At 43.4% G+C, this 24,565-nt stretch overlaps 1 protein-coding gene and 1 long non-coding RNA gene across 6 annotated transcripts in view; one reads left to right on the forward strand and one right to left on the reverse strand.

The window, feature by feature from the left end:
* The window catches only part of LOC138738868 (uncharacterized), a 111,279-nt gene that overhangs the window by 51,735 nt on the left and 34,979 nt on the right, over window positions 1-24,565 (reverse strand). The window lies entirely within an intron of this gene.
* The window catches only part of LOC138738847 (tumor necrosis factor alpha-induced protein 8), an 88,145-nt gene continuing 68,707 nt past the window's right edge, over window positions 5,128-24,565 (forward strand). For 2 of the 5 annotated variants that reach the window (XM_069889970.1, XM_069889936.1), the window contains exon 1: window positions 5,128-5,235. The gene's annotated coding sequence lies outside the window, so the exon portion shown is untranslated. Of the gene's footprint in view, window positions 5,236-18,742; window positions 18,820-24,378; window positions 24,491-24,565 lie in introns of those variants that run through there. The other 3 variants (XM_069889955.1, XM_069889946.1, XM_069889961.1) reach the window with 3 other exon arrangements.

The raw sequence follows: 24,565 nt of genomic DNA on the forward strand, positions 1-24,565 counted from the left end.
TTCCTTCTATTCACATATCACTTTAAGTATTCCCTATGCCATTGGTGCTCTATGATTAGTAAGGGATTGCTTAAGGTGGTATGTTGGTGAAAAAAAAATTGAAAATCACTGTTTAATCAGACCTAAACCACGGTTTCAGAACGCCAAAGGAAATGGGCTAATCACATTGTCTTAAGCAAAATATTTCAGTAATAATCTCAACCTTCCCTTCCCACTCACATATCACCTTAAGCAATCCCTTACTAATCACAGAGCATTGATTGCATAGGGAATACTTAAAGTGGTACATGAGTGGAAAGAGAAAAGGTTGACAACCACTGTACTAAATATTGGAGTGATGATTGTAGTGTAGATATAAGTTTGATATAGCCGCTCTCAGTGAAGTCCGCCTGGCAGATGTAGGCAGCCTCCAAGAACGCGGCGCGGGCTACACACTCTACTGGTCTGGCAAGCCTTCGGATGAACGACGCCTATCTGGTGTAGGCTTCATGGTCAAGAACTTCATTGCCTCCAAACTCGAAAACCTTCCGACAGGCCACTCGGACCGAATCATGTCCATGCGACTCCCCCTTCAAAACAAGTGTTGCATCACCCTCATCAGTGTCTATGCTCCAACCCTGCAGGCGGAACCAGCAGAAAAGGACAAGTTCTACACTGACCTGCGCAACCTCATCCAACGCACCCCTACAGCCGACAAGGTTGTCATCCTTGGCGACTTCAACGCTCGCGTCGGCAAAGACTCAGAAACCTGGTCAGGAATCCTGGGCAAGCATGGTGTTGGCAAGTGCAACGACAATGGGCGCCTCCTGTTGGAGCTCTGCGCAGAACAGCGGCTTGTCATTACAAACACCCTTTTTCAGCAGAGGGACAGCCTTAAGACTACCTGGATGCATCCCCGATCCAAACACTGGCACCTCCTGGACTACATCCTGGTGCGAGAAAGTGACAAACGAGATGTGCTCCACACCAGGGTCATGCCCAGCGTGGAATGCCACACTGACCACCGGCTGGTTCGCTGCAAGCTCAACCTTCACTTCAAGCCAAAGCCCAGGAACAGTAAAGCCCCCAGAAAGAGGTTCAATGTTGGAAACCTGCAGTCAGACGAAGCGAGAGGAAACTTCCAGGCAAACCTCAAAGCAAAGCTCGACGATGCAATCCGCCTCACGGACCCGTCCCCTGAAACCCTCTGGGATCAGTTGAAGACTACCATACTGCAATCCACTGAAGAGGTACTGGGCTTCTCCTCCAGGAAAAACAAGGACTGGTTCGACGAAAACAGCCAGGAAATCCAGGAGCTGCTGGCAAAGAAGCGAGCTGCCCACCAGGCCCACCTTACAAAGCCGTCCTGTCCAGAGAAGAAACAAGCCTTCCGTTGCGCATGCAGCCATCTTCAGCGCAAACTCCGGGAGATCCAAAATGAGTGGTGGACTAGCCTCGCCAAGCGAACCCAGCTCAGCGCAGACATTGGCGACTTCAGGGGTTTCTACGAGGCTCTAAAGGCTGTGTACGGCCCCTCACCCCAAGTCCAAAGCCCGCTGCGCAGCTCAGACGGCAAAGTCCTCCTCAGTGACAAGATCTCCATCCTCAACCGATGGTCAGAACACTTCCAATCTCTTTTCAGTGCCAACCGCTCAGTCCAAGATTCCGCCCTGCTCCAGCTCCCTCAACAGCCCCTAAGGCTAGAGCTGGATGAGGTCCTCACCCAGGATGAGACATATATGGCAATCGAACAACTGAAAAGTGGCGAAGCAGCAGGTATGGATGGAATCCCCCCCAGAGGTCTGGAAGGCTGGCGGCAAAACTCTGCATGTCAAACTGCATGAGTTTTTCAAGCTTTGTTGGGACCAAGGAAAACTGCCTCAGGACCTTCGTGATGCCACCATCATCACCCTGTACAAAAACAAAGGCGAGAAATCAGACTGCTCAAACTACAGGGGAATCACGCTGCTCTCCATTGCAGGCAAAATCTTCGCTAGGATTCTCCTAAATAAAATAATACCTAGTGTCGCCGAGAATATTCTCCCAGAATCACAGTGCGGCTTTCGCGCAAACAGAGCAACTACTGACATGGTCTTTGCCCTCAGACAGCTCCAAGAAAAGTGCAGAGAACAAAACAAAGGACTCTACATCACCTTTGTTGACCTTACCAAAGCCTTCGACACCGTGAGCAGGAAAGGGCTTTGTCAAATACTAGAGCGCATCGGATACCCCCCAAAGTTCCTCAACATGATTATCCAACTGCACGAAAACCAACAAGGTCGGGTCAGATACAGCAATGAGCTCTCTGAACCCTTCTCCATTAACAATGGCGTGAAGCAAGGCTGTGTTCTCGCACCAACCCTCTTTTCAATCATCTTCAGCATGATGCTGAACCAAGCCATGAAAGACCTCAACAATGAAGACGCTGTTTACATCCGGTACCGCACGGATGGCAGTCTCTTCAATCTGAGGCGCCTGCAAGCTCAAGACACAAGAGAAACTTGTCCGTGAACTACTCTTTGCAGACGATGCCGCTTGAGTTGCCCATTCAGAGCCAGCTCTTCAGTGCTTGACGTCCTGTTTTGCGGAAACTCCAAAAATGTTTGGCCTGCAAGTCAGCCTGAAGAAAACTGAGGTCCTCCATCAGCCAGCTCCCCACCATGACTACCAGCCCCCCCACATCTCCATCGGGCACACAAAACTCAAAACAGTCAACCAGTTTACCTATCTCGGCTGCACCATTTCATCAGATGCAAGGATCGACAGCGAGATAGACAACAGACTCGCCAAGGCAAATAGCGCCTTTGGAAGACTACACAAAAGAGTCTGGAAAAACAACCAACTGAAAAACCTCACAAAGATAAGCGTATACAGAGCCGTTGTCATACCCACACTCCTGTTCGGCTCCGAATCATGGGTCCTCTACCGGCATCACCTACGGCTCCTAGAACGCTTCCACCAGCATTGTCTCTGCTCCATCCTCAACATTCATTGGAGCGCTTTCATCCCTAACGTCGAAGTACTTGAGATGGCAGAGGTCGACAGCATCGAGTCCACGCTGCTGAAGATCCAGCTGCGCTGGGTGGGTCATGTCTCCAGAATGGAGGACCATCGCCTTCCCAAGATCGTGTTATATGGCGAGCTCTCCACTGGCCACCGTGAGAGAGGTGCACCAAAGAAAAGGTAGAAGGACTGCCTAAAGAAATCTCTTGTTGCCTGCCACATTGACCACCGCCAGTGGGCTGTAATCGCCTCAAACCGTGCATCTTGGTGCCTCACAGTTCGGCGGGCAGCAACCTCCTTTGAAGAAGACCGCAGAGCCCACCTCACTGACAAAAGGCAAAGGAGGAAAAACCCAACACCCAACCCCAACCAACCAATTTTCCCCTGCAACAGCTGCAACCGTGTCTGCCTGTCCCGCATCGGACTTGTCAGCCACCAACGAGCCTGCAGCTGACGTGGAAATTTACCCCCTCCATAAATCTTCGTCCGCGAAGCCAAGCCAAAAAAAAAGAAAGATATAAGTTCATACTCGACTGGAGGGAGAACTAATGCTTTTATTAGCTTACAACACAGGTAGATTCATGAATAAGCTACAGAGGGGTTCTGGGTTTAGGTGGGAAACCAGGGTTATATCCGGACTCCAGGGGGAGGAGCCGGGAGACAGGACCAGTTGTTAGTAGAGCACACTTCCAGTGAATCCCAGTTCACCATAACGATACTAAAAAAAGTTTTAAAAACAATTAACTTCAAAAATGAAAATGAAACAAAATGTTGTTATCTGTAATTTGGTAAACAGTAATTGTTACTTTGAGGCGCTAACTCTCTTGTCACTGACTGCCCTGTGGGTTGCTCTAATGTGCAAGGAATGCTCCGCATGGTTTGTGAAAATGCTTTGAGGTGCACCATCAATGACTCCAAAAGACTGGAAGTTATGCAAAACTGACAGGCTTTTATTTGCAATAGAATGCAGGCAAGTCCATGCTGGTTGACTGTTCTGAACTGGGGAGGGGGCTGTGGAACAGTTACCTTTATTCAGGAGTCTGTGGGAGGGGCAAAAGGTACAGTCAGCCAATGGGTGTGTCCAGACAGATAAATATCGACATACACTGGTTTACCACACTTTGAATGAAGGAGGGTCTGATCCTCGCCTTGGTTTGACTCTCTGGGAATCAGCCAGGGAAATTGCCCAACATAAAACTAGGGAGATCCAGCAAGACAACGCCTCGCTGTCGGATTCCAGATGGAGTGCAGCTACACAAGGGATTAAATCACTCAGGATTTACTCATCTGGGTGCAGCTGGTCTCGGACAAGGGATGTGTCCTTTCATACTGCTGGCCTCCTACAACGTGATTAGCCCCAATCTGTTCAAAGTAGTTATAAAGCAAAACATTGCCCAGACACTGGCAAGCTGAAATAAAAACATAAAATGATTTTTAAAAATCAGTAGATCAGATAACATTTGTTAAACGAATAACTGAAAGATATTGAGATCAAGAGCTGGAAACGTTCACTCTCTCTCTCTCTCTGCAACTCTAGTTTGATTCATTGAATATTTCAGCATTCTCTGATGGTGGGGGGGGGGAGAGGGAGTCGAAAGGTTAAAGTGGGGGGAGATGGGGGGAGAGAGAGTCGAAAGATTAAAGGGTGAGGTGGGGGGGAGAGGGAGTAGAAAAGTTAAAGGGGTGGAGATACATGAATAGGTGAAGGAGAGAATGGGAACAGTGGAACTAGATTGGGGTGGGGTTCCCTAAAAATCAGAAAAAAAATCAACTCTTTCAATAACTTCTGTAATTTGGTGTTGGTGGAGAATTAATAAAGTCAGTTTAAAGCAGTGGTTTTCAAACTTTTTCTTTCCGCCCCATCCCACCTTAAGCAATCCCTTACTAATCACAGAGCACCGATGGCAGAGGGAATACTTAAAGTGGTACATGAGTGGATAGAAAAAGGTTGAGAACCACTGGTTTAAAGTTTCCAAGTCCGAATTGAGTTTGTAGACGTGACTCAAGTATTATCCAGATTGGTTTTCCTATTGGCTGGAGGAAGCCCCGCCTCGGCCACCGCATTGGTTGATCGCTCGTTTTGTTCGGCACTGCCAAGGGTCAATGGTCAATCTGGCTGTCACTCATCTTTGCGCTGTTGAATTTCCGCTGTCAAAACTTTGCAATGTCAGCGGGGGAGCGGGGGAAGGGGATTTATTTTTGTGCTCCGCTGTAAATGGATGGGGCGCTTGTTGGCGGAACTGCAGCTGCCAGGTAAGTTGGCGTCTGCGAGTAGCCGTGCTGGAAGTTGGCCCAGGTCTGGCTGCTGCCCGGGACGTGCGGGCTGCCTCTCGCACCACGTCCACCCGGATCACAGCCACTGCACTTGGTTCGCGCCCCGCTCTGTTCTTGCCAGACAGCCGAAAGACCCACTGTCTTGCGGATGAAATGTATGCAACGTGAACGTGAGATGCAGCCTCAGACTGGAGAGGTTGGGGTGGGGTGGGGGGGATTCTGCAGATGGGTGCATGTCACTGCTGGGTGCACGCAGACCTGGAAACGTGGGGTCTCCGATACTGACAAGCCGGAGGGGAACGAAGGGTGGGGGGGGGGGGGGGGGTCCGACCTTGCAACTTAAAGTTCGATGTGTATTGTGGACGGCAGCCGGATGATTGATCCCAGCCCAGCAAAGGTCCCGGGGTAGAATGTGCGACCAAAGTTTGTCTGGCAAAGCGAGAGGTTTCTCTTTAAAAGCTGAAACCTGCAGTCTCGCCTCGGTCAAACCCACCCACCGATTATATGTTTTACAAGTTCCTACTTAAAAAAAAACATTTGACAAGGGAATTAATTGGGAACCAATTCTGTGAACTCCGCCAGAAGCCTGTCCCCCTATTTAACTACTTCCACCGAGAAGCCAGGCAAGTATGAGCAGCAGTTTTAACCCTGACTCCGTGCCGTGAAACACATCCTGGGAGAATAACTTGCCGCTTTAAACCATCTTGCAAAGGAAAAGTGGTAGAGAGGGAGAGAGAGATTGGCGTCGAGACCCGGGGCGTCAGAGCACACGATCCCGTGGTGAGAGTCGCTTGGGGACCTCAGCGCTGGCAGGCACAGATCAGCCGAGAGGGATGGGCAGAGTGGCCCCATGTTGGGCCCGAACTGCGCGCATTTATTGGCAACCAAGAGTTCGTTGCTGGAGGAACTCGGCCAGTCAAACGGCGTCCGTGGGTGGAAATGCCCAGTTTCGGGTTGGGGACCTTAATTAAGGGCGAGATAAAACGGTGGCTCAAAAGGAAAGGAGGTGACCAGGTGCACGTCAGGCAGGTAGAGGGAGTAGAAAGGTTAATGGGGACAGGGGAGAAAAGTGAAAGGGGGCAGGGGGCGAAAGGTGAAAGGGGGCAGGGGGAGAAAGGTGAAAGGGGGCAGGGGGAGAAAGGTGAAAGGGGGCAGGGGGAGAAAGGGGAAAGGGGGCAGGGGGAGAAAGGGGAAAGGGGGCAGGGGGAGAAAGGGGAAAGGGGGCAGGGGGAGAAAGGGGGCAGGGGGAGAAAGGGGGCAGGGGGGAGAAAGGGGGCAGGGGGAGAAAGGGGGCAGGGGGAGAAAGGGGAAAGGGGGCAGGGGGGGAAAGGGGGGAGAAAGGGGAAAGGGGGCAGGGGGGGAAAGGGGGCAGGGGGGGAAAGGGGGCAGGGGGGGAAAGGGGGCAGGGGGAGAAAGGGGGCAGGGGGAGAAAGGGGGCAGGGGGAGAAAGGGGGAAGGGGGAAAGGGGGCAGGGGGGAAAGGGGGCAGGGGGGAAAGGGGGCAGGGGGGGAAAGGGGAAAGGGGGCAGGGGGGGAAAGGGGGCAGGGGGGAAAGGGGGCAGGGGGGAAAGGGGGCAGGGGGAGAAAGGGGGCAGGGGGAGAAAGGGGGCAGGGGGAGAAAGGGGGCAGGGGGAGAAAGGGGGCAGGGGGAGAAAGGGGGCAGGGGGAGAAAGGGGGCAGGGGGAGAAAGGGGGCAGGGGGAGAAAGGGGGCAGGGGGAGAAAGGGGGCAGGGGGAGAAAGGGGGCAGGGGGAGAAAGGGGGCAGGGGGAGAAAGGGGGCAGGGGGAGATGAATCGGTGAAGGAGAGAATGGAAACTGGAACTGGATTGGGGTGGGGGTTCCCTAAAATCAGAAAAATCAATGTTCTTGCAGTTAGGTTTAAGGGTGCACAGGAGGGATAGGATGTGTTCAGGTTTATTTTTCCTTCCATCTCAGAATGGTTCGGGGGGGAGTTGAAATGGTCGGCTACATGAAACTTTGCACAGATTGAAGGTGTTTGCTCTGCACACCTGCACTCAGTCTCACCGGTGTAGAGGAGGCCACACTGAAAGCAGTAGGCTAGATTGGTTGAAGTGCACATCAAGGTCTGCCTCACCTGGAAGATGTGTTTGTGGTTCTGCAGGGATGAGATGGGAGGGACAAGTTTTGCACTTTCTGAAGTCACAGCTCAAAGGCTGTCAGTGGCTGGAAGGGAGGGGAAGAGCAGGTTAAAGAGTCTCGGAGAAACTTATCCCTGCATAAAGCAGATAGGGGAAGATGTAGCTGGTTACGTGGTCTTGCATTGAAATTACTTATCTTCCCACTGATTATATATGAAAATATATTTATCTCTACTTTTATTTATTGTTTCTTCCTGTCTCGTGAAATATGTGGTATTTGATTTTATTGCTGTATCTTGCCTCTGTTGTGTGGCTGCAGCTGGCAGCATTGTCCACATCGCACTGATCTCTATGAGAACAAGTTTTCGTACTTGGTGTCTTATTGTTTCTTGGTGATGGTCAGAACTTGCCTCAAGGGTCAGATAGGATCATTAGGCCAGCCTTCAGTGAGTGACCTGAGAGTGCAATGGAATTGATGGTGGAAGAAATGGAGTTCTGGATGGGCCAGACCCAAAGGTTTCACCTGAGTTCGGTTGGAAGAAATTGTGAGCTCCTCCAAAGGAGATGTCCCACCAACAATGTAACAAAGCAATGGCAACCAGTATTGGGGGGGTTGGGGGGGGGGGTCATAAAAACAAGAACGGGAAGCAGGAGTCCACTATTTTCTCCTTTGCATCTGCTTAGCCATTCAAAAGATCATAGCTGATTTTTCACTTCAGCACCCCTAGTCCTGTATTCCATAATTATCCAAATATTCAAAAAACGTCAATCTCCGATAAATGGAAAATAGGTGAAGACCAGTCACAATCTCCTGGAATGGCAGAGCAGGCACAAGGGGTGAACAAGTTTACTCCTTTCTCGACTCCTTATATTCTTGTATGTTCTCTTGCTCTGGCTTTCTTATAAACGATGGTTCTCCAGAAGTCCTGTTGTTGCAACAAAGCAAGAAGCCTTTGAGATTCTCTGGATTTCAGATTTTATTTGTCAGAGTGCATACATGAGAATTACAAAAAAAAAACCCTGAGATTCCTTTTCTGTGGGTAAGACAGAATTACCACTTATTGGTGGTGTAAAAAAAAACCCCACTGTACAGAATGTATACATGTAAATAAATAAATAACTGTAAACAGTTAATGTAAACAAACCAACTGTGCAATACAGAGAGAATTTTTAAAAAAATCAATAAATTGCACAAGTAAGAGTCCGTAAATGAGTTTATGGTTGAGGAGTCTGATGGTGGAGGAGTCGTAGCTGTTCCTGAATCTGGTGGTGCAAGTCTTGTGGCCCCGAGACCTCGTTCCTGATGGCAGCAGCGAGAACAGAGTGTGTGGTGTGGATCTTTGATGATTGCTGCCTCTCTCTGATGGCAACTTTCCCTGTAGATGTTCCCAATAGTGCAGAGGGTTTTCCCTGTGATGTCCTGGGCTGTGTCCACTACCTTTTACAGGGCTTTACACTCAGGGGTATTGGTGTTCCCATATCAGACCATGATGCATCCGGTCAGCACACTTTCCACCACACCTCTGTAGAAATTTGCCAGGGTTTCTGGTGTCATACCAAACCTCTGCAAACTCCTGAGGAAGTAGAGGTGCTGACGTGCTTTCTTCACGATGCCATTGATGTGTTGAGTCCTGGAAAGATCCTCTGAGATAAAATTTGCTAACCCTCACCACCTCTGATTTCCCCCAATGATCACAGGATTGTACACATCTGGCTTTCCTTTCCTGAAGGCAACAATCAGCTCCTTCGTTTTGGTGACATTGAGTACAAAATTGTTGTTGGTGCACCATTCAGTCAAGTTTTCAATCTCTCTCCTGTACACTGACCTATCCCCTTCCTTTATACAATCCACTACTGTGGTGGTGTTGTCGGCAAGTTTGTAGATGGTGTTATTGTCGTAGGTGTAAAGTGAGTGGTCCTGCGGCTATGAACGCAGCCTATGATGGTCCAGTACTGATGGAGATTGTGGAGGAGATGTTCTTACCAATCTTCAATGATTGTGGTCTGGAGGTGAGGAAATCCATGATCCAATTACACCATGGGGTATTGAGGCCCTAGCCTTGGAGTTTACTGATTAGTTTTGAGGGGATGATGGTGTTAAATGCCAAACTATAGTCGATAAAGACCATCCTGATGAATGCATCTTTACTGTCCAGGTGTTCCAAGGCCTTGTGTGGAGCCAGGGAGATGGCATCTGCTATAGACCTGCTACTACGATAGGAGAACTGGAATGTACCAATTTCACTGCTCAGACAGGAACTGATATGATTCAACACCAGCCTTTGAAATCACTTCATCACTGTTGATGTAAGTGCTACTGGCTGATAGTCATTAAGGCAGGTTACTGCACTCTTCTTGGGCACCGGTATGATTGATGCCTGTTTGATAACTGCAAAACCTTGTCTGAAAATCCAATATTCAAAGGGACTGGTTTCATATTTATTATAGGTATTTAGAAGGATCTTGGTGCCAATGTATGGTGTGCTGGCCTTCATTAGTCATGGAATTGAATTCAGAATCAATAATCTGTAGTGGAGAGAGTATAGAGCACCAAGTTCCTTGGAGCCCACTGAAGTAGTGACCTATCCTGGATGCACAACATCTCCTCACTTGTCAGGAGGTGGAATAGCAACTGCACTTTCTGAGAAAAGTGAGGTGGGCAAGGCTACCAGCCACCATCCTATCAACCTTCTCCAGGAGTTCTAACAAGAGTGTCCTGGTCGGCTTCATCGCAGTACAATTAAGGCAAAGTTCAATCCACAGGACCACAACAGCAGAGAGGATCACTGGAGTCTCCCACCTCCTGCCCCCCCCAAAATCAGTGATCTACTGGGAACATTGTCTGGCCAGGGCTAGAAAAAGCATTAAGGATGCCTTCCACCCTGCACATTGCCTCTTCCATTTCTTCCTGCTGGGAAAGAGACACAGGGCCATCACGGCCAGAACCATCAGGTTGAGAAACAGCTTCTTCCCACAGGCAGAGAGACTACTGAACAACTGATGAACTGCTCATATAAGCCCTCTGTGTCTTTACTATTTATTTAATAAAATATTTATTTACTTTTAAATATTTACTGCAGATTAATTGCTTGTAAATGTGTGTTTTGTCTATAAATGGGTTTGCATGCTCTTACAATGAGGATCGAAAATGCTTTTTCATCTAGTTGTACTTGCACAATTGTATGATAATAATAAACTTGAACAAAGAGCCACAAGGAAATGTTGAAGCTCTTTCAGGCAGCACAGTTGGTGTATCAGTTAGTGCAATGTCTTTATAGTTACGGCATTCGGGACCGTGCTTCGAGTCCCGCACTGACTGTAAGGAGTTTGCACATTCTCCCCATGTCTGCGAAGGTTTTCCCCGGGGGCTTCTGATTCCTCCCACCGCATAAAACTTATCGGGGTTGTCAGTTGAATTGGGTGTAAATTAAACAGCACAGACTCGTGGGCCAGAATGGCCTGTTACCGTGCGGTATGTGGAAATTTAAAATTAATTTTTTTTTAAAATTCCTCTGGTTAGACAACACTTAGGGTCTTGTTGAGATCTGGTCACCTCATTATCGAAGGATGTGGAAGCTTTAGAGAGGGTGCAGAGAAGATTGACCAGGATCAGAAAATATGAAGAAAAGTTGAGCAGCATCAGGCTTTTCTCTTTGGAGCAACGGAGGATGAAAAGGGACTTAATAGAGATGCATTAGATTACATTGGACAGTAATTTTCTCAAAAGATTGCTTCCTGAAAAGAAATTGGGGATTAAGGTAGACAACTTCAACAACACAAAGATAATTGCAGATTTGCTGTGTCACAAAAGAAGTTGGGGAAACATTAAATTAACTTTTTATTGCATTTAGCATGTTTAATTGCCTAATGCATCTCTGAGCCCAGCTCTCAGGTTGATTGCACAACAAATGTGAGGAACCCAGGGTTTGTCTTGATCACTAATTTTGCAACCAAAGTAGAGGTCATAGGCTTTCTTAACAAGTCCAGTCATGCCATGTCTTTGAGCCTTCAACGTATACTCTCCACAAACGTTACAGAAGGTATTGCAGTTGTTGTGACATGGATGAGACACTTCTGCTGCATGGTATCTTCCTGAAGACAATAAATGCTGTTGTTAACTACATTGACTTAGCTATTGCCTGAAGAACATGCCCATTGACGTTCGTTCACTCTATATCAACATCTTTATACTGTATGTGAGCTGCTTTTATAGCCTGTCTGCATCTATCCTGACTAAGCCTGCCCAGGCCTAAGACAACATTTGCATAGCACCTGCACCAAATGAATGCTCAGGCATCTTGGACTAACAAAATGGCTTGCTTTGTGGGTAACATACTAATCGACTTAAAATATGACAGGAAATATCAAAGATAGGTTAGATTTAACAAAAATGCACATGATAGCAAAGATGTAAAGCAATTTTCTTGATCAGCAGCTCAGGATCCATAAAATGCACCCAAAGGTGTTCTAGTGGCATAGATAAGGTGGACAGCAGCACTTGCGATAAGAAACCCACTCCCCATTTTAGCTGAGTTTCAGAGGTTCCTTGTTGTTCACAGTATTGTCATAGGGTGGTAGTGTTCAGAAACTGGGCTTGGCCAACCACAGCAGCCTAGGAACATGACGGCAGAGGTAAGGAGGGTCACACTTGAGTTAATTCTGGCCCTTGATTCTGGCTTTCTCTTCACTAAATAATTTTTGACCTTGGATCAATCGACCAGTCTCCATATCTCTTGGTGCCAAAAAAAATCCTGCTTTTGAAAAGAATGATTGATCACCAGTTTTCTTCTGAATTTCAGAGGTTTGCGTTTCTCTGTATTGAGAAGTTTCTCCTCACCTCCTGCTCGAAGCTCTTAATTTTGAGACTCCACGCTCCACTTTAGATTTTCCACCTAAATGAACCAGCTGCTCAAAATCTGACCTGTTAACTTTATGTATTTCAATGAGATCATGCCTCATTTTTCAAACTCCATTTTCTCTTCCTGATAGGACAAACTGTTTTTCTCAGAATTGATCCAGCTAATTTTTGCAACTCTACCTCGAAAAACCAAAACACATGATGAGGTGGCGACTGCAAATGCTAACAAATCTTATCTCTGCACATTAATCTGATATGAACTATACACTTATGACTGTTCTCTTTTAAACCCCTTTCCCTCTGCAAAACTCTGCTGCAAGCCGTTACTCCACTATCCCTGTCATTTTTAAAAAATGTCAAATTGATGACCGCATGATTTTGAAATAACAAATAGACTGTGCATCTTGCAAATTTCACCTATTGGTGCTTGGTGTGACCAGGCCACCCTGCAGTTCGCAGTGACCAACCTGTTTTGAGAGGCCAGGAGAGCAATAGCACAGCTTTAGGCCTTAGAAAAAATACCCTGAAGGTCTGACTCTCCATAATCTTCCCAAAAAGTCAAAAATTGTTTATGGGTACCATGGAGCCCCATCAAGGGAGCTTTCAGACTTCCTATGGTCACAGATTGGCAAGCTACTCGTGCTTGTAAGGAGTTTGGTCGTTCTCAATCTGCTGCGTGGATTTTTCCTGAGGACTACGATTTCCTCCCACTGTTTGAAACGTACCGGGGGTGTTGTTTAATGGGGTGAGACAGACTCGTTGCCGAAATAGCCTGTTACCATGCTGTATTTCTGGAGTTTACCATTGGAATTTAATTATAGTCTGACCATGGGAACAGTGTCCAGTCAACGGAATGATCCTTCAAACCTGCTTCCCTAGTCATAGGTTCAAAGAGATGTACATCATAAAAACAGGCCCTTTGACCTAACTAGTCCATGCTGACCAAGATACCTAAATGTGCTGATTGCCTGTGTTTTCCCCCTTATCTCTCTTAGCCTTTCCCATCATATACATGTCCATCGGTCTGCTGAGTGATGTAATTGTACCCACCTCTGCCACTTTGGCAGCTCATTTCATTTACCTTCCACCTTGTGTATGAAAAAACCTGCTTCCCTTTACATCTTTTTTGTTATGTCTTAAATCTATGGCCTCTAGTTTTAGAATCCTTTCCTCCAGGTGGGGGTGGGGAAGGGGGGTGGTGGAAGGCTGACTATCTAACCTATCAGACCTTGAACAAACTAAAATCTTAGCTCCAGTAAACTGCCTTCATTAGTAGCCCCTATTGCCTTTCACTGCAAAAATCTATTAACCTGGTTCAGAAACTTCCTATGGAATTAGCCTGAACATCTTTGTGGGAAGAATGTTCCAGATTTCCATGTTTCTGTGTAATACTGTATTGCTGAAATGCCTTATTTATAAATATCTGACTTAGATTTGGGGCTACACAGTTGACGTAGAAGTTAGCGCAACACTTTTACACCAATAGCGATCGGGACTGGGGTTGGAAACTCGCACTGTTTGCAAGGAGTTCTCCTTGCGTCTGCATGGTTTTTCCCCGAGGACTATGGTTTCCTGCCCGCCGTTTGAAACGTACCTGGGGAAGTGGGTTAATGGGGTGGGACAGACTCGTGGGCTGAAATGGCCTGTTACCATGCAGTATGCACATGTCTAAATTGCCCCTTAATAGTTAATTTTGCAACAAAATCTAAGCAAACTCTCACCTGAATTCATTCAAAAGAACGTGCACAATTTAGGACACTAAATTTGATAGCGTTTGGAAGTGTGCATGGATGCCATCCTTAACGTTATGAGAACAAATATTGGTGCAAGTATCCATAACATTGAATATTACATATGTTGTTCCATATCGAAACGCACTCCATTGAACTAAATGCATTGATTCAGATGAGATCTGTTAAATATAACTCACTGACATAATTTTTGAGTTCTGTTCAACAAAGATAAAGGGCAATGAATTATCACAAGTGCAATAAAGCACCTGAACACAATTCAATTGTTGCAATGCCTACTAAAGATTCTTTATTAAAGAAATTTAATGAAAATCACACTACCATTCCATTCCCATCCTTTAAAACATTACATTGGAAAAGGCTTCATGCTTCAGCATTATTTAAGTTTAAAAAAAAATCGAGGTTCAACTGTAGACAAAAAATAGAATAGACACAAAAATAATATTTATTTTTGTTAATTGTGCTAATTTGCCAAGATCAGTGGAGAGAGAGGCCTGACTTTGAGAGAAGGAGTGCTGGAAGCCTTCTAAAATTTGGGAGAACTTCAGACTACGTGGCCCACTGAGGGAAAAGCCTAATATTGTGGGATTGGGTGACTCTCCAGGTCCATACACAGGTGCTTCTGCTAAGAAGTTAGCAGGGGTGTCTCTGCAATGTCATGAATGCCTGCATTTTTGCCAGGCCTGCATTGCAGACAAATTTCACTGCCTGCTTTCCATGCTCAAATCACTGAAAGGCAAATAAATGTTCTCCTCTCTTTGAGCTTGTGTGACTTTGCCAATGAAGCAGCAAGCAACAAACTCTGAGATGTGACAAACAAGAGCAGCAACCATAGCCTAGAGTGATCCTGAAATTAGATAGCTGAGAGGGGCCTCCAAGACAAAATCAGCTGTTACACAAGCTCACCATAGGTGGCCTCAGGTTTTCAGTGAGGGGAAAGAATGCAGTTTGAATATTGATCCCTTAAAAAGCAGAGTTTTAGGGGACCCTGGTTAAGTCTCTAGTAAAGTTTTTAAATTATGCTCCACTTCTTTGGTGCCATTTAGAAGACTTTTACACTGGAATAAAAGTCTTCAGGAGAATAAAAAATTTTGATAAATTGAGGCACCAAGAAATGTTTTGCATTTTTGTTTTAGGATTAAAAAGACAGCAAGAAGCATATTGTTCATAAGTTAAGTACTTATTACAATACATAGAACGGATAGATTATACTGTGAGGAATGTTTGAGCAGACCTATTAGAGTTTGTAAGGGTGACTTGATTGATGCGATATAAGATTTTGGAGGACTTGACAAGGCGTATGTGGAGAGGATCTAGAATTGGGAGTTATGGTTTAAAAAAATAAGTGGTCACTCAAGACAGTGATGAGAGAAGTTTTTTTTTAATTCTGAGGGTTGTGTGCCTTTGAAATGTTATTCATCAAAGGGCTTAGCAAACGGATAAGCCATATCACATTAAATGGTGGAACAGGTTCAATGGCTGGTGATCATTTATGCTCCTAAATCACAGGTTTGGTTTGGTCTAATGCAGTGTTTCTCAACCTTTTTTTCACTCAAATACCACTTTAAGTAATCCCTATGCCATAGGTGCTCTAATGAGGGATTGCTTAAGGTGGTATGTGAGTGGAAAGAAAAAGTTTGAAAACCACTGTTTTAATTATACCTAATTGACTCGTTATGTGCACGATTTCCTAACTCCAAAGGAAATGGGCCAATGACAATTTTTCTCAAGCAAAATATTTCAGTAACATTTGGGTCTAGAGCAGTGACTCTCAACCTTCCCTTCCCACTCACATCCCACCTTAAGCAATCTCTTATTAATCACAGAGTCGTGATGGCAGAGGGATTCCTTAAAGTGGCATGTGAGTGGAACGAAAAAGGTTGAGAACCACTGATCTAATGCTTAAGACACATGATAATTCACATTTGCTCAGCTCAATAAAAGAAGAAAATGATTTTCCACAGTTATGGGACATGCTAATATTTAATCATAAAAATCTTCCATTTTTCTTTTTACAATATTTTGAAGTTCCATATTGAAAAATACAGAGTACTTAAGAATACATCTTAAAAGTTTTTTAAAAAAATCACACTTCGATCATACCAGTTTATCCAAGGTACCCACATTCTTCATTAAACAAATTACATTATGGAAATATTTTATTATTTATTATAAAAAGATCTAAACCCACTCCCAAAAATGAAGCAGTTTGGCAAGGAGAGAAAAGAAAGGACTCCTCATCAAAGTAATAAATGACCTAGCTAGTCAACACTTCTGCATTCATATCAAATCAGAGATTGCAAAAAAATTCACAAAAGGTCCCCACTGTCAAACAAGACAGTTAAAGGATTAGGCTTAAGATCCAGCTGCGCTGGATGGATCACGTCTCCAGAATGGAGGACCATCGCCTTCCCAAGATCGTGTTATATGGCGAGCTCTCCACTGGCCACCGTGACAGAGGTGCACCAAAGAAAAGGTACTAGGACTGCCTAAAGAAATCTCTTGGTGCCTGCCACATTGACCACCGCCAGTGGGCTGATAACGCCTGAAACCGTGCATCTTGGCGCCTCACAGTTTGGCGGGCAGCAACCTCCTTTGAAGAAGACCGCAGAGCCCACCTCACTGACATAAAGGCAAAGGAGGAAAAACCCAACACCCAACCCCAACCAACCAATTTTCCCCTGCAACCGCTGCAACCGTGTCTGCCTGTCCCGCATCGGACTTGTCAGCCACAAACGAGCCTGCAGCTGACGTGGACTTTTTACCCCCTCCATAAATCTTCGTCCGCGAAGCCAAGCCAAAGAAGAAAGAACTTTACAAAGTACAGAAAAAGTATGAAATACTTCATTCCAGTATTTCTCAAAACTTGCATGTCCAAAACATTTGAATTAGTGAAGCATCTCCATCGTTGCCCCATCACAACGTGGAGATGCATCTGCATAAAAACAAGATGGTTTAACGTTGGATGTGTGAATTCTGTGGACTAATTTAAATTGTGGGAGGAAGTGGTGGGCACATAAGGATGAGGTATTAACCAATTTGAAAGTTGTATTCGAAGTTTCTTCAGAGATTAAAAGATGTAGGTCCTGTTCCCAGGCTTTAATAATTTTTTTTCTGAAGGACCCTTTCTTATTCCCAACAACTTAAGTGTGAGATACTGAACCATTATTAAAAGTTTGTAAATTAAAAAAATCTATCAAATTCTTATCAGCGCTCAAAGGGAATGTATGTGATTGACATAGCAAAAAAATCTGTAAATAAAAAATGAGTATTTAGTAAACTATATTTAACTGATAATTATTCAAAAGAAGCAAGACTTCCTTCGATAAATAAATCTTTAAAACATTTAATGCCTAATCTATACCATTCTTTAAAAGCTACGTCAATGATGGAAGGTTTAAATAAATAATTAGAAAAATAGGACCAGGAAGAGAAAATCTCAATAAGCCAATATGTTTTCTAAATTGTACCATATCCTCAAAGTATGTTTCACCACTGGCTTATCAGTTAATTTATTTAAGGATATAGGAAGTGAGGATCCAAGAAGGGGAAATAATAGAAAATTTTGTAACATAATTCGGTTCCAAAGAGACCCATATTGGACAGTCCTCACAGTTAATATAGTATTACCAAAATGTGAGATTACATATATTGACTGCCCAATAATAAAACCTAACAAGTTTGGTAAGGCTAAATCTCCATTCTGTTTAAGTTTTTGTAAATGGACTTTATTTGGGTGAGGATATTCTTCCTTATATAAGAAGGTAAGATTTAGTCAAATTTAAAAAAAAAGACGGGAATAAAAACGAGCAAAAGGTATAGGAATTTTGATAATATATTCATTTTAATAAAGTTGATTCGGCCAACCGAATAAAGGAGCGACCAATTTGATAATGCCCCTCACGTGTTTGATTAAAGTGAGAAAATTTTCTTTGAATAATTTTTAATGTTTTTAATGATTGTTACACCCAAATAGGTAAATTGATTTCTTACAATTATAAAGAAAATCTTCAATTTTTAATATTTGAAATAAACATTTGTAAAATATCATTTTCCTCTAATTCATTCTGATCTCCCTTTGATTGAATAGACTTTAGTGATCACACTACACACAAGAGGGTCAATGGTGAAATATATAATTTGACTTTTCTGTTACAGATAGTCATTTACATTGTTACTTGCGGCAAGGCTTTGTTCCACCATTCATGCCCTATTAGTTCTTATTCCCATATGCTGAGTTTACTTGGTGAATAAAATTGAGCCCAATGTACAGTGCTAATGCCCAATTGGTTCACCTGAAAACAAAAAGAATTGCCAAAGACTTGCGTTGAAATAGGAGTCGTGACTTTTGGAAGGAATTTGTCCAGTTTAAGCCCAACTGCAGGCATGTTGATGTGCACCAGCTCCCGAATCAGTACACATTTTAATTGCCAGGGATGAGAAGGAGGTTGGAATGGAGAAGAAAACCTATACATGGGGAAGAGAGCATAGAAAACTATGGTCCAGAAACCCAGGGCTGCCTTTGGAAGAATGTAGCCAGAGGTGGCCAACATCATCATTACTCCTAGAATGTGTTCATTCTGGATAGGTTGAGGGGCTGCAGTTGTATTTGCTGAGGTCAGTATCCAGTGGATCTGCAGGAAGGAAGGGCAGGAGGTTGTCAGCTAAACTTCCCTGGCCCTTTCATTTAAACACAGCCTGCAACACTCCCTGCTCGTCACGCCTTTGTGACTGATAATTAGGCTTGAAACTTGCTAGACACGAAGCTTTGAGAAATTGCTGTCTCCTTAAAAGTAGCATGAGAAGGTCAGCGATGAGCATAAGGAGGCGAGGAATCACAGTCCGCTTGGTGCATGGTGAGCAATGATCCAAACAGCCGTTTGCTAAATCGAGTTGTACTTAAAACCATGTATCTTGAACAGATCATTCCAAAATTAATTGAAAATGTAAATAGTCATATTTATTGGATGGATTAAAAAAAGCAAGTTATCCAATAAATTAGATTACAGATTCAATGAGAAGGAAGGGTACACAATTAGTTTTTACTAACTGACGGTACCTTTCAAAATTTAGGAGCCAGCTTATGGAATCTCCAACATCTTTTTAAAACTATTTTTTTGGAAGCTGGAGTTTGAGTTCTTTATTGCTGCTGCTATCTGTAATCACAACTAGAATCGACAATAATGTCTTATTTACTGCTTTATTGAAATAAAGATGAATTAACAGCCATTCCAGTGTTGCAAGTCAGAATAAACAACCTTAAATTCTTTTGGTTTTCATTAGCATGAGACAGAAGATCAATTTAAAATTCATTCCGATGAATCCTTATGAGCTATCGAAGTATTATCTTTTAATACGTGTGTGGTTAAATTAATGACCTTTCATACTCTGCCTTGGTATTTACAGTCTTTTAATTGATACATCTAATAAAAGTAGCAGTTTCTGCTTTAATTCATCCTTGTAGCAATCGGTCAAAAGTACCCGCGCACACCCCCCCCCCCCGATTATTATCTCTTCGTCCATTTGTTATTTGTGGTCCAGGTTATTTTTAAATTATCTTGTTTAAGTAAAAGCAAATTTTGCAATGGATGGTGCTCAGCCACCAGAATTGTTGGTGACTATTTTCACTCACACCTTTTCCTTGGTGTCACTTAAAATTAATTGTTGGACCTCGGCTATAAAGAAATGAATCACCTGACATGGGGTGAGATTTTCGGTCCTGCTTCATAGCTGTATTTCCAGCCACATCCATGAGTCTATTCTATTGTTTAATGCGGTAATGCCTGATCTGTGGATCCGTTCTGTTTACCCACTTCACTTCGATGTCTCTTAATACCCTTGCAAATAAAAACCCGTCTTGTCCGTAATCATGAAGGCATCAAATACTCAACTTTCATCCCTTATTTTTGGGGGTGGGGGGTGGGTGGTTTCACCATCTTTTGTTCCAAAATACTTCCTGATTTTTAAAAAAACTCTTGAATAGTTGAACTCAAATTTTAAAATTGTACCTCACCATTTGAATTTTACTTTCAAAGGAAATAATTTAATTATCCTCAACATTTTATCGGGTTTGCCATCATAGAAAATTGGTGTTCAACTTTCACTGCAAGAACATTTAAAAAGGAATATTTTGTGCACTTTTGGTGGAACAACTGAGCAAACTCACTGTTGTTGAAATATACTCTGGTTTCTCAAAATGGTACATTTGTGGAGCTTCAGCTTTTAACATTTCCTGTATCTTACTTCCTTTTTTTCTTCAGAAATGTCTGTATTTTAAACATCAGTTTGTCTTGAAGCTACTTTCAGGTAGATTTTAACAGACATTCAGTTCCTCTTTCCTGCTACTGCCAGCATGAGAGGTCCAACTAATTGAAATATTTGACGTTTAAATAAGTTGATAGACTAAACGACTTGAGATTGAAAATGGGCACAGTCATATTGAGAGAACTCTTAAATGCAGTGGGTGATGATATTTGTTTGTTCAAAAATGAGTTTTAAAATATTGCTTTGCAATTGGCATTGGAATGATTAACAAAGTCGCTGCAAATGTGAAACCACATTTGTACACAATTCTGTGTTGAAGAGTCAGAAAGGAAATAGACAGCTGTGAAATGGTTTTCTGAACTCGTAATCAAAATTGCTTTGCAAGTGTCTCTTAAATGTATCTAAAACAAACATTTTCACTTTTTAAAATCTATTTGCCCCTATTATTTCTTTGTATATATAATTTTTGATTAAAATTTCATCTGGTTTAAACATGCATGTAAAATTGGGTTTATATTGGTTTTCTGTTGCACTCAATCCCATGTTCTGACAAGTAATACATAACATTTTAACTCAAAGAAAACAAAGTGTCTGCTTCAAGTGCGGAAGGATGTAGCAGATTTACATTTTAAGTAGTGAAAGGATTTATTAATTACCTCAAATGTCTATTTAAACATGGACAATATTCTGCTTGCAGACCTGAATTATATTGTCAGCTGAACATTGTATTCAGTGCAAAGATGCATTTACCACAAAAATTTTGTTGAGGTTATTCAGGTTAAGGCAGAGCAAGTTGAGGGTTATTCTGCATTAACATAATCATTGATATACTGGGTTGGTTTGCAGCACATTTGAATCCAAATGGTGCAAGACTATCGATTTGAGATGGTCTTGCAACAGCTCTTTTGTTATGCTTGGGCTTTGAGGGAGCTGACGGGAGTTTTTATTAGAAATCCCACAACCACGGGTCTGTGCCTAAGATGGCAGCATCTATTAATTGCCAGCAGCCATGAGGGGCTGCAGACCCCATGGAAGTGGAGGACTGGAGCAGGGCATCAGAAGATAGCACTGTCTGAGAGGGAGAAGCGGAGGTGACCAGTGAGGGGGCTCTGTGGCTGAAGGACCAGCACATGTGCCGGGCTGCTGGCGACTCGAGGTGAGGAAGCTGTAGGCTGCTGGAGACTGGTGTCAGGAGTCTCGCACCAGGCTGGGGACTGCTGTAGACTGCCTGGAGGGGTACCAGGTCTCGGAACGGGAATGGGAGGAGGTGCTGAAGGGTTCCTGACCGTGTCGGAAGTGTGGATCTGGAGCTTAGGTCGCCAATGGTTTGGACTGGACTCTGTGTGGCTACGGACGAGCTGGAGGCGAATCCACGGTCACTCAGTGATTCTGGGGGTGATTCTCTTTTGCTTCTCTCTCTGACTCTAAGTCTGACTGTAAGTCCTTTAAGAGGTACTTAGGCAATTTCTGCCAGGGGTGAATCTGTCTGCCTTGCAGGCAAAAAGAAATTTCATGTAATAGGACACAGTTTTATTACCATGGTAATAAATTGAACCTTGAATTTAGATTGCCACCCTAATAACTGGTTTGTGTTCCCACATCTTCAATAACACATGCTGAAAACCTGCTGAAAGAACTCTGAAGTAACAGGTAAATTTCAGCCATCTTCATTTCACCATTATAGACTGAACCTGTCCCATTCCTCACCCCTTTCTTACCAGATGTGAGTAGTGGAAGCCTACAAATTAAAACCACATTGACAGAACCATCTGTGAAAAGGGAAGTTGCAGTTCACTAGTTGCATTCAGTTATAGTTGAGAAAAGAAGGAAAATCTAATCACGTGTTCTGAAAAGTTACATGGTTCGTACATAAACCAAAAGAAGCATTGAGAAATCGGACCTTGCGTAGGAAAGAGAAGGTGTGTTGAAACAAAATGAATTTGTAAAATGTGGATAAATTTCACATTTATGCTTAAATTTGTTTAAAGCATAGCCGTTAATTGTCACAAATAAATTATATCACCTAGACCAGTGGTTCGCCACCTTTTTCGTTCCACTTTAAGTATTCCCTATGCCATCGGTGCTCTGTGATTAGTAAGGCATTGCTTAAGGTGGTATGTGAGTGTGAAGGGAAAGTTGAGAATCTCTGGTCTAAGCCCAATTGTTACTGAAATATTTTGCTTGAGAAAAATTGTCATTGGCCCATTTCCTTTGGAGTTATGAAACTGTGCACATAATGAGTCAATTAAAACAGTGGTTTTCAAAAGTTTTCTTTCCACCCACATACCACCTTAATCAATCCCTTACTAATCACAGAGGACCGATGGCATAGGGAATACTTAAAGTGGTATGTGAATGGGAAGAAAAAGGTTGAGAACCACAGACTTAGACTGCAGACAGTAAACTGGCCACTCATTTCCTACAATACCTCCCTCTCCAACCCTGATTTATTCTGTTGAAATGTAGTTTCTGCTGGACAGACCAGCATCTTTTGCCTGAGAAGATGGTGGTGTGTCCTCCTGTGGTGTTGCGTGAAACCAGCAACTTGGTGGTCCCACGTGTTTACTGCTTTACAGCCTTCATTATTCTTGATCTTGGGCTGCTAGTCAAGTGGGCTGCTTTATCCTGGATGTACGTGAACTTCTGGAGTATTGTTGGACCCGCGCTCATCCAAGTTAGCAAAGGAGTATCTGTCAGATTCTTGATTGATGTCTTGTAGATGAGCAAAAGAATTTTGACACCCAGTTGTGATCTTCTCTTGTGGTCACAGTATTTGTGTGGCTGTCCAGTAGAATAGTTTATTGGTCAATACTGGCTCCTCCCCCCACAAGGACTGAGCTGTGGAAATGCCATTGAATATCAAGGTGGTTAGTTATTGGAAATAAACAAAAGATGCTGATATCGGAAATAGAAAATGCTGCAAATACTCCATGGGTCAAGTAGCATCTGTGGAAAGGCCAAACTAGTTGATATTTAAGGGTGAAGATCCTCCATCAGGACTCTGTGGGTTTGGAGGTCTACATGTCATTCAATAAGTCACCCTCTCAGGAGATTATAAAACAAAATGAGAGCGCATTTCATGCGCCAAATACACAGGATTATCTAATGGACAGAGAATAGACACTTGAGCTGGACGCCTGTGACTAGACAGCAGGGGCCCCAGCTAAATCTGTGATATGCGTAATATGACCATGTCTAAAGATTCCATGGAATTCAAAATTGGCCAAGTGATTCAAGATTTGTTAGTGTTTCCAACATAATCACTCATGTTAATGATAGAGATTTTACATGTCATGTTCCAATGGCATAGAAGGAGGTATTTTGCATCAGCTCTCAGAGAATTCTCCATTTCCCACATTTATCTCCTTTAGCCTTTTCTATCTCTTACACCTGTCAATTCCCACCAACTACCCCCCCCCCCCCCCACCAATTCTCCTGCCACTCACCTACCCTTTGGGCAGTGTATAGAAGCCAATTAAGTGACCAGCACATTTTTCAGATGTAGTGGAATAAACAGGGCCACATGGAGAATCCCACATAATTACATGAAGAATGTGAACATTCATGTGGGAAATATCAGGTTATAAAATTAATAGGGATAAAACTGAAATTATGCCTTTAGTGAGTGGAAATTATATACAGTATAAAACAGTTACTCAGTTTAAATGGCCAGATATAGACATTTGAGTGGACAAAGATTTAAATAATTTGTACATTAAGTTAAAAAAAATATAGATGATTTCAATAGATGGTGTACTTTACCAATAACTTTAATCTATAGAGTAAACTGTATTAAGATGGATATATTTCCTAGATTACAATAAACTTTTTCAATCAATTCCAATTTCAATTCCTCAAAATTCTTTTTAAGGATTTTTCTATGAATATAAGGAAATGTTTATGTATGGTAAAATGGCAAGGGTTTCTTTGAAAAAATTAACTTGTAAGTTTGATTTGGGATGCTTGCAACTCCCTAATTTATAAAAAATATTACATGGTTTCCCAATTGAGATTTATGAATGTATTGTTTGACTTGGAGAATAAAACCCGCTTGGGTAGATATTGAACTCAATAAAATAGGAGAAATGAATTCACAGGATTTTATTGAATGGAATTCTTTTCTTTTTCTTTTCTTTGGCTTGGCTTCGCAGACGAAGATTTATGGAGGGGGTAAAAGTCCACGTCAGCTGCAGGCTCGTTTGTGGCTGACAAGTCCGATGCGGGACAGGCAGACACGGTTGCAGCGGCTGCAGGGGAAAATTGGTTGGTTCTAAATTGTTGAAATACCCCTATTTTGAAACATTTGATTGAGATCTGGAGTAAGGTTAATCAAGAAAT

This window comes from Narcine bancroftii, chromosome 1 (genome assembly GCF_036971445.1).
Source record: "Narcine bancroftii isolate sNarBan1 chromosome 1, sNarBan1.hap1, whole genome shotgun sequence".
Lineage (NCBI taxonomy): Eukaryota > Metazoa > Chordata > Chondrichthyes > Torpediniformes > Narcinidae > Narcine > Narcine bancroftii.